Raw genomic sequence first — 12419 nt, 5'->3', positions numbered from 1 at the left:
AAAAAAAAAAAAAGTCAATGAAACAAAGCACAACTTGGAGTAGATTCCTCCTCTTGAACGAATTCCGGCTTCTTATATGTAGCCAACAACAAAGACAACAAACTGATCAATCTCAACAAAATAAAGCTGCTCCCCTTTAATCTCAAACTTCAATTATCATCTATGGATGGATTAATCACTTCCCCCAATTAACCCTACTAAACCCTAAAACTCAAACTTACCAGAAAATCGGAACCACCTCCACCGACGTCTTCGGCCTCTCCCTTTCTTTCTCTCTATGGCTCAACAGATTTACGAGATTTAGCCGAAGAAGCTCGTAGAAGGAAGAAAAATGGCTACCTTCTCAGCGAGTAGTCACCTGTCATGGTCGTTGCTTCTGCTCAAACAGAAAATGGCGTGGAAGGAGTCCGGCTAGGGCTGTAGAAACTTACGGCATTCTTGAATAATGTTCAAGAACCTTAAAGCAGAGAGCGAACATAACCAGAGAGAAAGAAGAGGATTAAAGAATAGAAAAGTATTATTACCCTGTCAGACTCATACAGACACCTACTATTTATAATAATATAATAGGTCTTAGTTACACAGCTGGCTACAAGGAAATAATATAAGTTTTATTTATCATGTTGCTCTTGATATTCCCCTGCAAACTGACGAACCGGAAGCGACAGTCAGTTTGAGTCGAAGTTTATGAAATCTGGTTGTAGACAACGCTTTGGTGAAGATATCCGCAACTTGATCAATTGTGCTTATCGGTAGTAGGCGAATAGTATTTTGTTGAATGTGATCCCGTATGAATCTATGATCAATCTCGATGTGCTTTGTGCGCGCGTGGAAGACGGGGTTGTTGGCTATGGCTATAGCCAATGTATTATCACAATACACATCGGTTGCTAGGGACTGTTGTATGCCAAAATCAGTGAGAATACGCCTTAACCAAATAATATCTGCGGTGAGAGCTGCTAGAGATCGGTACTCCGATTCAGTAGATGAACGTGCCATGGTGGTTTGTTTCTTTACAGTCCAGGAGATGAGTGTTGACCCAAGAAACGAACAATAGCCGGATGTAGATTTTCGTGAGATGGGATCACCCGCCCAATCGGCATCTGAAAAGGAAGTAAGGCACAAATTAGATTAGAAATAGGAATTCTGAAGTCTATTGTACCTTGGAGGTATCTGATTAGTCGTTTGAGCATATAGATATGTTGTGGTAGTGGTTGATGCATATGTTGAGATAGCAAATTGACACTATAAGCGATGTCCGGTCGTGTTAGAGTCAAGTATTGCAACGATCCCGTGAGTTTTCTGTAAAGTTGCGGATCCGACAATGGCGTGTCCGTAGCAAATTCCTTGGGCAAATCCTGACATTCAGTAATCTGTATTTGTGCTCATATCAAAGCCCCGCTTTGTGAGCTTGAGAATATCCCAAGAAGGTACAGAGCGGGGCTTTGATTTGTAATTTGTTTCTGAATTTTGCTGGAATATGTGGAAAGCAAGCACATCCAAACATTCGAAGTTCAACGTAGCTGGGTTTCCTGCTATAGAAAATTTCAAACGGAGATAAATTGTTAGTATTGGGAGAAGGCATTTCTATTAATAAGATATGTAGCGGTAAGAGTGGTATCCGGCCAGTAGCTGTGCGGAACCATTGCATAGTCAAGAAGTGTCCTGGTTGTCTCAATTATATGTCTGTGTTTTCTCTCAGCGACGCCGTTTTGTTCGGGCGTGTGAGGACACGAGATTTGATGTGAAATGCCATGGTTAATAAGAAATTGTTTGAAACGATTGCTCGAGTACTCTCCGCCTCCATCTATGCGAATACACTTGATTCGTTTCGACGTGGTGGTTTCTATATTTAATTTGAAATCAGCAAATGTAGTAAAAACATCATATTTCCTTCTAATGGGAAATAACCAAGTATATCTCGAGTAGTCGTCTACAAAGATAACGTAATAAAGGTAACCCGTGTGGGAGGCTACAGGTGCAGGACCCCACACGTCAGAATGAACTAAAGCAAGAATAGAAGATTGTCTATTAACAGAAAATTCGAAACCAAGTTTATGATTCTTGGATTTATTACAAGAATGACAAGAATAGAATTTAGTATCTATTTGTAAAGACGGATTGCTGGAAGCAATTTTGGCCAGTGTTCTTGGATTTGGATGCCCCAGTCTGTCGCCAGTGGCTGGATTTCTTCGTAGCCGTTCGAAGAGCGCTGTGAGTAGTCGATACAGTAGGAGTCCGTAGCGGATAGAGTCCGTCGCAACAGGGACCCCTAAATATTTCTTGTTGAGTCTGTAGATCCTTAAACACAAAACCATTAGGATCAAAAGATATAGAGATATTATTGTCTTTAGTTAATTTAGAAATAGACAACAAATTGTAATGAAGAGAGGGGGTGTGAAGAATTTTCGAGAGATTGAGCTTACGAGAGGGAGTCGGTAGCAAACCACGACCGGAGTTTTCTATGCTAACCGAACTCCCGTCGCCGACGATGACGTGATCAGTACCACTGTATGGTGTGGAGATGGATAGATTGTCCATGGATTTGGTCATATGAGAAGATGCACCTGAGTCGAGATACCATTCGGTGTATGGTGTGGATGAATCAGCTACCAGAGCTTTGGGCTGTTGTTTGTCAGAACGAGGAGCATACTCCAAGTTTTGCCTGTGCCAACAATCAAGTGCAGAATGTCCCTTCTTGGAACATATTTGACAGACCGGAATGACCGTGGAAGAGGCATCCCTGCTCTGCCGTGCTCTTTCTTGATCGTTTGTATGTCTTGATCGTGCTCTGCCGCGAGTCCGACCGCGGGTTGTGAAGAGTGCCTGGGCAGGATCGATGTGGGAAACGAAGCGAGCTTTATTTGCCGCAATGTGAATCTCTTCACTTATGAGGAGAGAATAAATTTGATCAAGATTCAGAGGAGTCGCCATAGTCCGAATAGAAGTCTTGAAAGACTGATACTCCGGTGGCAGACCATTGAGGATATGCAAGATTATATCCTCCGGATCTATATGTGACCCTGCTGCCGCAATTTGATCAACAAGAAGCTTGACTTCATTCAAGTATTGAGCCATGGTGGAGTTCTTGAGAGAGACATGATACAACTCATTTTTGAGTTGGATCACCTTGGATCGACATGTAGATTGGAATCTTGTCTCAAGTGTTTGCCAAATGGCTGAGGTGGAGTCGAGATGAAGGACATAAGGAAGAATGGAAGCAGATATGGTGGAGCATATGACAGCTGCAAGGTTTTGATCCATGAGAAGCCATTGAGCATACAGATAATTGGGTACGGTGGTTCTGTCAGATTGAGTGAGAGACGGTGAAGGTATTGGAGATTTGTCATCAAGAAATGACTCGAAGTTATTTGCACGGCAAATCTTTAAGATCTGAGACCTCCAAAGATGATAGTTGTCAGGAGAGAGGGGTTTTTGAACAATGTTTCGGAGATTTGAGAGGATGAACTTCAACGACGATGAGATCGCCGGAGATGAGTCCGTCGTTGTCGCCGGCTGATCGGAGATGTGAGAAGCAGAGGATGTTGCCATCTGAGTCCTGGATCGCAGATCCTCTTCTGATACCATGTAGAAGCTTACGACATTCTTGAATAATGTTCAAGAACCTTTAAGCAGAGAGCGAAAATAACAAGAGAGGAAGAAGAGAATTAAAGAATAGAAAAGTATTATTACTATCTCAGACTCGCACAGACATCTACTATTTATAGTGATATAATAGGTCTTAGTTACACAGCTAGCTACAAGGAAATAATATAAGTTTTATTTATCCTGTTGCTCTGATAGCGATCACTATTACTGTAATCATTGACGTATTGAGGGAGAAGAAATATACCAATGGTTGCCTCTAAATAAAGCATAGGTCATCAGAATATATGAAATTATTGAAAAAGGACATAATAACATATATAATTAAGAATATAAAAAACTCTACTTAAATCATGAAAATTCACAACGACAAGAGAATATTGAACAATATATTTGAATCACATGACTTGAACAAGATAAGTAAGTCGAAAACTAAACCATTAAAAACCCCTCATGCAAATTAATTTAAACATATAAGATTAATGAAATCATCTTAATGAAATTCAATTCCATTAGGTATGAACTAATTCAATTCAATCTTAGTTAAATTAATTTAATGCAAATGAAATTTTATTTGCTCTTTCTCCCAAAATTAGGCAAGGGCGAATATAAATTTCATTTTAAAAATGAGGACAACACAACAAAGAATTCCCTACTGCTAAGAACATTATGGTTCCTGATAATAAATTCTTTTGCTTCATCAGTGATGTTATTCATAACACATTCTAATCCAAGAAGAAAAATGATAGAGAAATATAGCTTTTACATATTCCGAACAATATCGTTTTGAAGCCATTTACTAATCTTAATTAATCTTTTGGATGAGTTTTGTTCCACTGAGTTTAAAATTTCATCACAATAAGTTGCTTTTTATTTGGCAAGCACAAGCCATCAAAGTAACATCAAGCAAGTATATGAAAAAAAAGCTTTATTGAATATTTTTCCAAGCCTTTAGTGATAAATTTTAATGATTAGATTCCTTTTGCTTTCCACCCACATACTACTCGACTAAATTTATTTTACTTTAATATCATTAAAGTAAATAGCAGTCCAGTCCCCACCTTCCAAAGTCCAGAGAAATATGATGATAAAGAAAAGTAGCATAGATAAGTCCAAAATTTTTTATCACATTTCTTCCGGTCATGGGCGGATCCACCCATGGCTTAGGGTGGGCAAATGCCCACCTTCAAAAAAAAAAAAATTTAAACAATATTCAAATTATATTATTATGAATGGAGGTAATTAATTTTTAGCTTTATAAATATGAATATTAAAATGTTACACATATAATTGCTAAAAAAATTTAATCAAGCTTTTGGCTAAACTTTTATTAGGCCTCTCAATGAACTATATACGTTATTACTAAGAACGTCAAATTATTCAACAAAATAAATAAATAAAAAACAAGGGAAAATTTTATAAAATATATAAATGAAATTGCATGATAATTTAAATAATAATAATCTATAGCAAAAAATATTTCAGATTAAAAACTGTTACTAGAATAATAATAATTATTATTATAATGTAAATCACATCAGAACTTCCTGAGATAATTTTCTTCTATATATATATATATATATATATATATATTAACAAAATTAAAAACAAATTTGTAGAAGATTTGGCAGACCTACATAGCTCAGTTTTAAGATGGAAAAGATATAATTCTGACCCAATGTTATCACTCAGCTTTCATCCAAATTAGAATTTAGAACACCACCAAAGACCTTTGCTTCCAATGGAGATCCTGAAAGTATTTTAACTAACTCTCCAGCAATGACTCTTAATTTTTTTATGATCATTAAGGTTCTCTACATCAGCAAATGCATGAGTGTTGAGGAACTGCAAACACTCATCTTCCTCTAGGCCCTCTAATCTAACTATTTCCTTCTTTTTAATAACCTTTGCAAATGTCAGTGCAATTGAGTCCATTAGAATTGGTACCATAATCTTACTAACAAAACTCCCAGAAGTCAGAAATTGCAAAGGTTGATGAAATTGTAACAGTTTTAATGATAGTTTGGTGCCATATTATTAAGGACACAATAAATACATATTATCAAAAAAAAAAAACACAGTTACAGATTACTAATCATTCAAAATTCATTTTGTCTTTTCAAACTCAAATACATATAACCAAAATTAAATAATGGTTGAATGATTGTTTGATTCAAGAAATTAATAAGAAATTAAAAAAACTGAAGAATTGAATTTTAAACAAATATTTAGATTTCAGTTGTAAATGATCAAAATAGGAGATCAATGATGTTTGTTTTTTTTGTTTAGAAAAATTGTTGAAACTTGCCCAAATTTCATTAAATGAAGAAAAGATTTTACAAACATAGGCACAAAAGAGGCCAAAATTAAATATTACAAAGATTTAATCACTAAAATAAACTACAAATTGCACAACAATCTCAAAAAGATAAAATAATCCAAAATTTAGTCATTTTGTAGGTAACAAAAATAACCAAAAATCAATCAAGAAGGCTATGATGCTTGCTAGCTGTATTCAGGAAATGGCAGGATGATTCTTGCAAAACCAACAAAAAAAATTTGCCAACAAGTTGCTAGGCTAGGACAATCCATTAGAGGAAGCATCCTAAAAAATCATATAGAGGATAACCCCAAGAGAATCAACCAGTAGCTAGCTCAAAAGCCATACAGAGGATAACCTGACAAAAGGATTATTGTTAGCAGTCTTGGGTTGTGTCGTCCAAGGGAACCAATAGACTTAGGGTGAATATTTATTTTAGGGAATAAATTTGAATCTACTTTAGTTAACAGAGGACTTTGCGCCATATCAATTATATCATATTGATTTATATCTCATGAATTTGAAGCCATTGGGGAACATATGGGCTTTGACCATGACCGTAATATAGTGGAGTCGTTTGACAATGCCACAAGGTCAGAGGGTTGCGATCATAATCGTTAACCACTGGAGTTACTCCGGCAAAACAACGAGTCCTTTGTGGCCATTTGGTCAAACCATCGATTAGAGGACCAATACAATGCCCTTACTAGCAATAGACAAATTGAGAATGAATCTCAGTGATATTCTCAACTAGGCATTTGCACTTTGTGAGATGAAGTGTATTTTAACACTTGTCCACATTGACAAACTATTGTAAAGGATGAATGAATTTTGCTTTAAGCATTTTGGTGTTTTTATTTCAATTTTAAATATCTTGAATCTTGGTAATTTTTTGAAATTTTGGGCTTTCATGGGCATTTGTGATGTATTTTTGAATATTTAGGATCCCCTCCGATTGAGATTTTCTATCATCACGATCATCATCAAGATATTTATAGGCACTTTCATCTTATTGGTTGGACCTTGTCGACCATGTCCACTTGTCGACAACGGGTCTGTTCTCGGCTTCATGCCTTTATTAATGAAGCTTTCTTGTAATAGGCATTGAAGGCCTAATATGAATAATAAAATAAATATTTTAGTCGACGCCACAATCATATATTTGTTTAAAGATTTGAACTGTGTTGACTCATATCCAGTCACATAGAAAGATTGGGCTCGAATGTTTATTTCTTGAGCTGCGCAACATCCTCAGACATCACATGCGTAAATATAATACGCTTGTTGGGGCCCATACATGTGTATTCTTTTACATGTATTTTGTATAATATATTTGCATGAATTATTAATTCTGTTATAATGTATGTATGAGGGCATTTTTAAAATATTTGGCACTAATCAATTATGTGAGTAACTATCATTTAAAGGCGCACAACATTCTATTTAAAAGTTTGTAGACACCTTATGTCTGCTTGTATGGGTGTTACAGATCCAACGACGCGATGCTTCAGTGGCTAGTGATTTTTACTACTAATTCCTTACTTATACTTACATGTGATCATAGTGTTGTCATCTGGCATAACCATGAAATACATTATTGTTCTGATGAACAATGTAGGCTCTTTTCTTATTTGTAGCATCAATGACATGAGTTGTATTCTATTTTTATTGAAAAGTTACAAATATACCACTTACTCCAGCAAGCTTCCTTATAGTTGCCTTAAGGTCCTTAGAGATTGACTCTATGAATCATCTAATCATTACTAGAATAGATGAGAACCTTCAAATTATATTAGGTTATTTTATGACAAATGAGGCATCATAACCGGATGAAACTAAATGCTTGGTTGATGCATTGTTAGGCCTCCTTGTCTCTAAATCATCATGAGATAATCTCCTAAAATCATGAATATTACAAAGTATAAGATAGTTTTTAGTATCCTAATGACATTCTAGTATCTGATATACACATGGTACATAGAAGCTTCTTCTACAGCTCTAGAATAATATACTCGAGGAGCCCGTTCTATATATTTATGATACATATGTAGAACATCAGGTTGCGAGGATTGATCTTTGAATATCTGCTCTCCATTCAAGTGATGCAACATATCTTCAAGAGCCTCAATATTTATTAAGAGATGATAGAATGATGCTATAATCGGGGCCTTCTTATGGTGGCACATTAGTTAGTTTCTTACAGCAGCTCGCAGATACTTGTGGTACTTGAAGTCTTTGGTATTTATGCATAGATAATAAGATGAAATACTTCTTCAATTGATCATTCTTTGACTCTATAGAATAATTCAACTTTACATGCCTCATAACACATTTGGAGTCTTCCTTTGATAGTGTATCAACGGGTTTCCTCCATACATCGAGTTATCTTTTTACCCAATTATCACTATCATAGTTAGTTAGGATTATCAATTAGAGAACTTAATTATACTTGATCAACAAAACTTTCATCTCTGATATAAAGTGAATGCACCCCTTTTCAGCGTGGTTATCAGTTGCAAGGGTGTCGTAGCACATATTGCATATTTTTGATTGCCATTGTTGTACATCCAACATATATTTCACCATTATCATCAGATGTTTACATTTATTGCATATTACACTTTATGTTTGCAAATGAGCCTCATTTTCTATAGTCATAACAGTCGTATCTATCACCTGTCAATACCTTATTACGAGTGCGGCACAAGCTCTATTTGCAAGGCAACTATATCAATTGATCTAAAATATTCAAGCAGTTGAGCTTCAACTCCAGATTCTTCGAATGGGTCATCAGCTATTCTTCACAAGTGATACTACAGATAACTTTCAATTTTCGCTAGCAATATGTTCTATATATCATGGGTTCTCCCATGATGCTTCGAGGTACTTGCATTTACTATAGCTCTTTTATATCTGCGTGTTGTTAGAATTTATTATGTGATGGGTCAACCTATACAGTGACTCATAGGTGCTTATATCTGTTGCAAGTCAACCATCTTTACTTGCAGAAGATAAGTGTCTTTGCCTGTTAGTGAATGGTAAGTGACTGCAGGGGTAATCTAGCATCTGCTGCGAATCAAACTTCTTTGCTTGTAAGATACCAGTGTATTTGTTGAGTGATTGATTATTGTTGAGTATATGAACACCTTGATGTTTGTTGCATGCTGCCTGTGCATGTCTGTAGGTGGCATCATCACTCTGCAATTAGGTTATGCATGTTCCTTTGTATGTTGACATTAACTACATACATTGCATTCATCACTAGATTCTTTGTATGCATATTGGCTTCATAGGTCTTTGATTATTGCATGTGGGAGGCGCTTATGTCTTTGATAGTTGATTATCGTTTATTATAAGACATTCATGTTTAAAAACTACTCACCATGAGTCCCCTATTTGTTGATTTTTACTTGTTTGAATGTGTTAAATTGTCATTAATCATTTGCAATTTGATTTTATTGTGTGTTTCTTAAAATTTTAGGGTTTTGTTTCTTGTTATTGGATTTGCAATTTATGTTCTATGTCATTTAAGTCAAATTAGGTCTTTTGTTTTCCATTCTATCTATGTGCATCTTCATTCTGAATTTTGATAGCATCCTAGCGTATCCCTTGCTTGGAGAAAATTTGGGAAGTTGGGCCTTCCCATCACGCCAATAAAGGTATGTATGGTTGGTGTCCGAAGACACCGTGGTCGTGGTCTTCAATCCCATCTTATTAAGAAAGATGTGTATGGATCTAGCCAAAAGAGGGAAATAGAGGATTTAACTGGTTGTGAGATTTAACAATTCCCTTAGCATAAATTCTACTCAAATCTAACACCAAACAACCCTTTAATAATAATAATAATAATAATAATTATTATTATTATTATTATTATTAAAGGGTTGTTTGGTGTTAGATTTGAGTAGAATTTATGCTAAGGGAATTGTTAAATCTCACAACCAGTTAAATCCTCTATTTCCCTCTTTTGGCTGTAAATCCCATATTTGCTGAATTCGAGATTTAAGTGGTTTTATGGGATTTGGCGGAAGAAGCGTATGAAAGGAAGAAAGAAGGCTACCTTCACAACAAGGCTCTTGTCGTGGTTGTTACTTTTGATCCAATAGAGAACGACGAGAAATGACTCGTGAAGCAGCCATGAAGAGGCGGATAACAAGGAGATCAGGAATGTGGGTTAGAGAGGAATCGGGAGTTGATGTTGCTTAATGTCACGACCCAACCCGACTGAGACGGATCCCGCTCACATCGGGTCGTGAGGCCAGACAGACAGAAACTGACTGAACTGATTCCAGCATCTGGCTTTGGATTTTGTTTCAGAACTTTCTTCCAAACATTACTCGTAAAAACAAACACACAGAGCTACTATAACATCAAATCACAGCGGAATAGATCATCTATCTTTTCTTCATCAAAAGAATCATATACAAATACAGCTCATGACTTTCAGACAGAAGAAAAACAGAATAGGAAAGTCATGACTGTACAAAAATCAAAAGAACAAAATACCTATAACAGATCGGACTCTGAACTTCTATTCCTGGACTTCCTTCCCTTTTCCAGAACCTGAAAACCACGCAGAAAACAAGGATGAGCTATAACAGCTTAGCAAGACATCAAACCTCCAATCAAAATCCTCAGAGTCCACATCAATCACATCAGACAGAAATTCGTACAGAAATCAGAACAGAATCGTATATTGAATCAGAACAGAATCGTATGTCGAATCAGAACAGAATCAGAATCATACAGATCAGATCAAATCAGAACAGGCAGAAATATCAAATCAGAACTGAGTCATACAGATCAAATCAAATCACAGAAATTCAGATCATATCGGAACTCAGATCATATCGGAACAGAACAGAATCGGGTCAGAATCGTATCAGAATCATAATCATACAGATCAGATCAAATTAAACCATACGGAAATCATAAATCATAATAATTCAGAACATATCAAAAGTCAGAATAGATTCCCTGACACTGACAGAATCTCAACGGATTCTGGCCCCTTATGCCTCCCTTCCCAGATACTGACAGAATCTCTCGGATTCTGACCCCTTATGCCTCCCTTTGTGCTCACGGCACCAAAACAGATGTGCTTATAGCACCAGAACAGAATTTATCATCGGATCCGGAACTTGTATTCAGAAACAGATTTCAGAGCTCATTTCAGATTTTCCCTGACACAGACAGGATTTCACAGAATCCTGACCCCTTATAACTCCCTTTTTATAGCACACAATCACATCATATCATTTCAGAACAAATCCGGGCAATTTCAGAAATCGTACGAAAATCCGGCAGCGTAACGGTAGTATACGAAATTTACACAAAATTGACAAAATCAGAATTATACCAAATTACTACAGAACATTCACAACAATAATATAAGACTTTTATTCTACTGCCACAATATTTTTAGACATCGTGGAAAATTGCAGTCAAAAGAAAACACCGTGGAATCAAAAATATTTGGTCAAAATTCTCCAGAAAATAATCAAAACGTGCACACTCGGCACCTCAGAAACATATCAAAAGTTATGCGGTAAAAACTGAACCAAGCGAAAAATACGGACGAAATTCGTTAACAAAAACAAAATCCGGACAGAAAATTCGTTCAACTTGCACCGTTCTGAAAATTGAGAAAGGCGGAATGTGCCTTACCTCGAGTCGGTCAACTTCTTTAACTACAGCAACGGACGAAAACGGTCCGGAGTCGCTCAAAAATCACTTTTTCTTCTTTTTCCTTCTTTTTTCTCTCTCCTGGACTTCTCTCTCTCTTCATTTTTCTCTCTCCTGTACCGATCGTCCCGGGACGATCCAACTTCGTCCCGGACGATCCTGGGGCAAAGCGATCTTCACAATCTCCCCAACTTCAGAAAAATGTTGTCCTCGACATTATACAATCAACACTCAGTCAGAACAAATGCGGGTACAACTTCCTCATGTCCGACTCTTTCTCCCAAGTCGCTTCTCGCGCAGTCCGATGCTTCCACTACACCTTAACCATTGGAATCTCTTTACTTCTCAGCTTGCGAACATCGTAAGCTAGAATCAACTCGGGTTCTTCCTTATAGTGCAGATTCTCCTAAATCTCAACTTCATCAACAGACACTTTCTTTCCAGAGTCAGATATCCATTTTCTCAAAGTAGATATATGAAAAACGTTATGCACATCAGACATTTAATCAGATAGCAACAGTCTATAAGTAGATTTTCTAATCCTTTCAAGTATTTCAAACGGTCCAATATACCTCGGACTGAGCTTACTTACTCTCTCAAATCTGCTCACACCCTTCATCGGACTAACTTTGACGTACACAAAGTCACCAACATGAAATTCAACGAACCTGTGCTTCTGATTGTAATATTTCTGTTATCTATCTTGTGCAGCTTTCAACCTTTCTTTAATCAGATCAACTTTCTTAATAGTTTCTTCTACAAAAGTGGCACCCATCTCCTGTCTATCTCCAACCTCAGTCATAGTCAA

The sequence above is a fragment of the Dendrobium catenatum genome, unplaced genomic scaffold, assembly GCF_001605985.2.
Source record: "Dendrobium catenatum unplaced genomic scaffold, ASM160598v2 fragScaff_scaffold_250, whole genome shotgun sequence".
NCBI classification, from domain to species: domain Eukaryota; kingdom Viridiplantae; phylum Streptophyta; class Magnoliopsida; order Asparagales; family Orchidaceae; genus Dendrobium; species Dendrobium catenatum.
The sequence above is the reverse complement of the archived record's forward strand: the minus strand, read 5'-3'. Positions refer to the sequence as shown.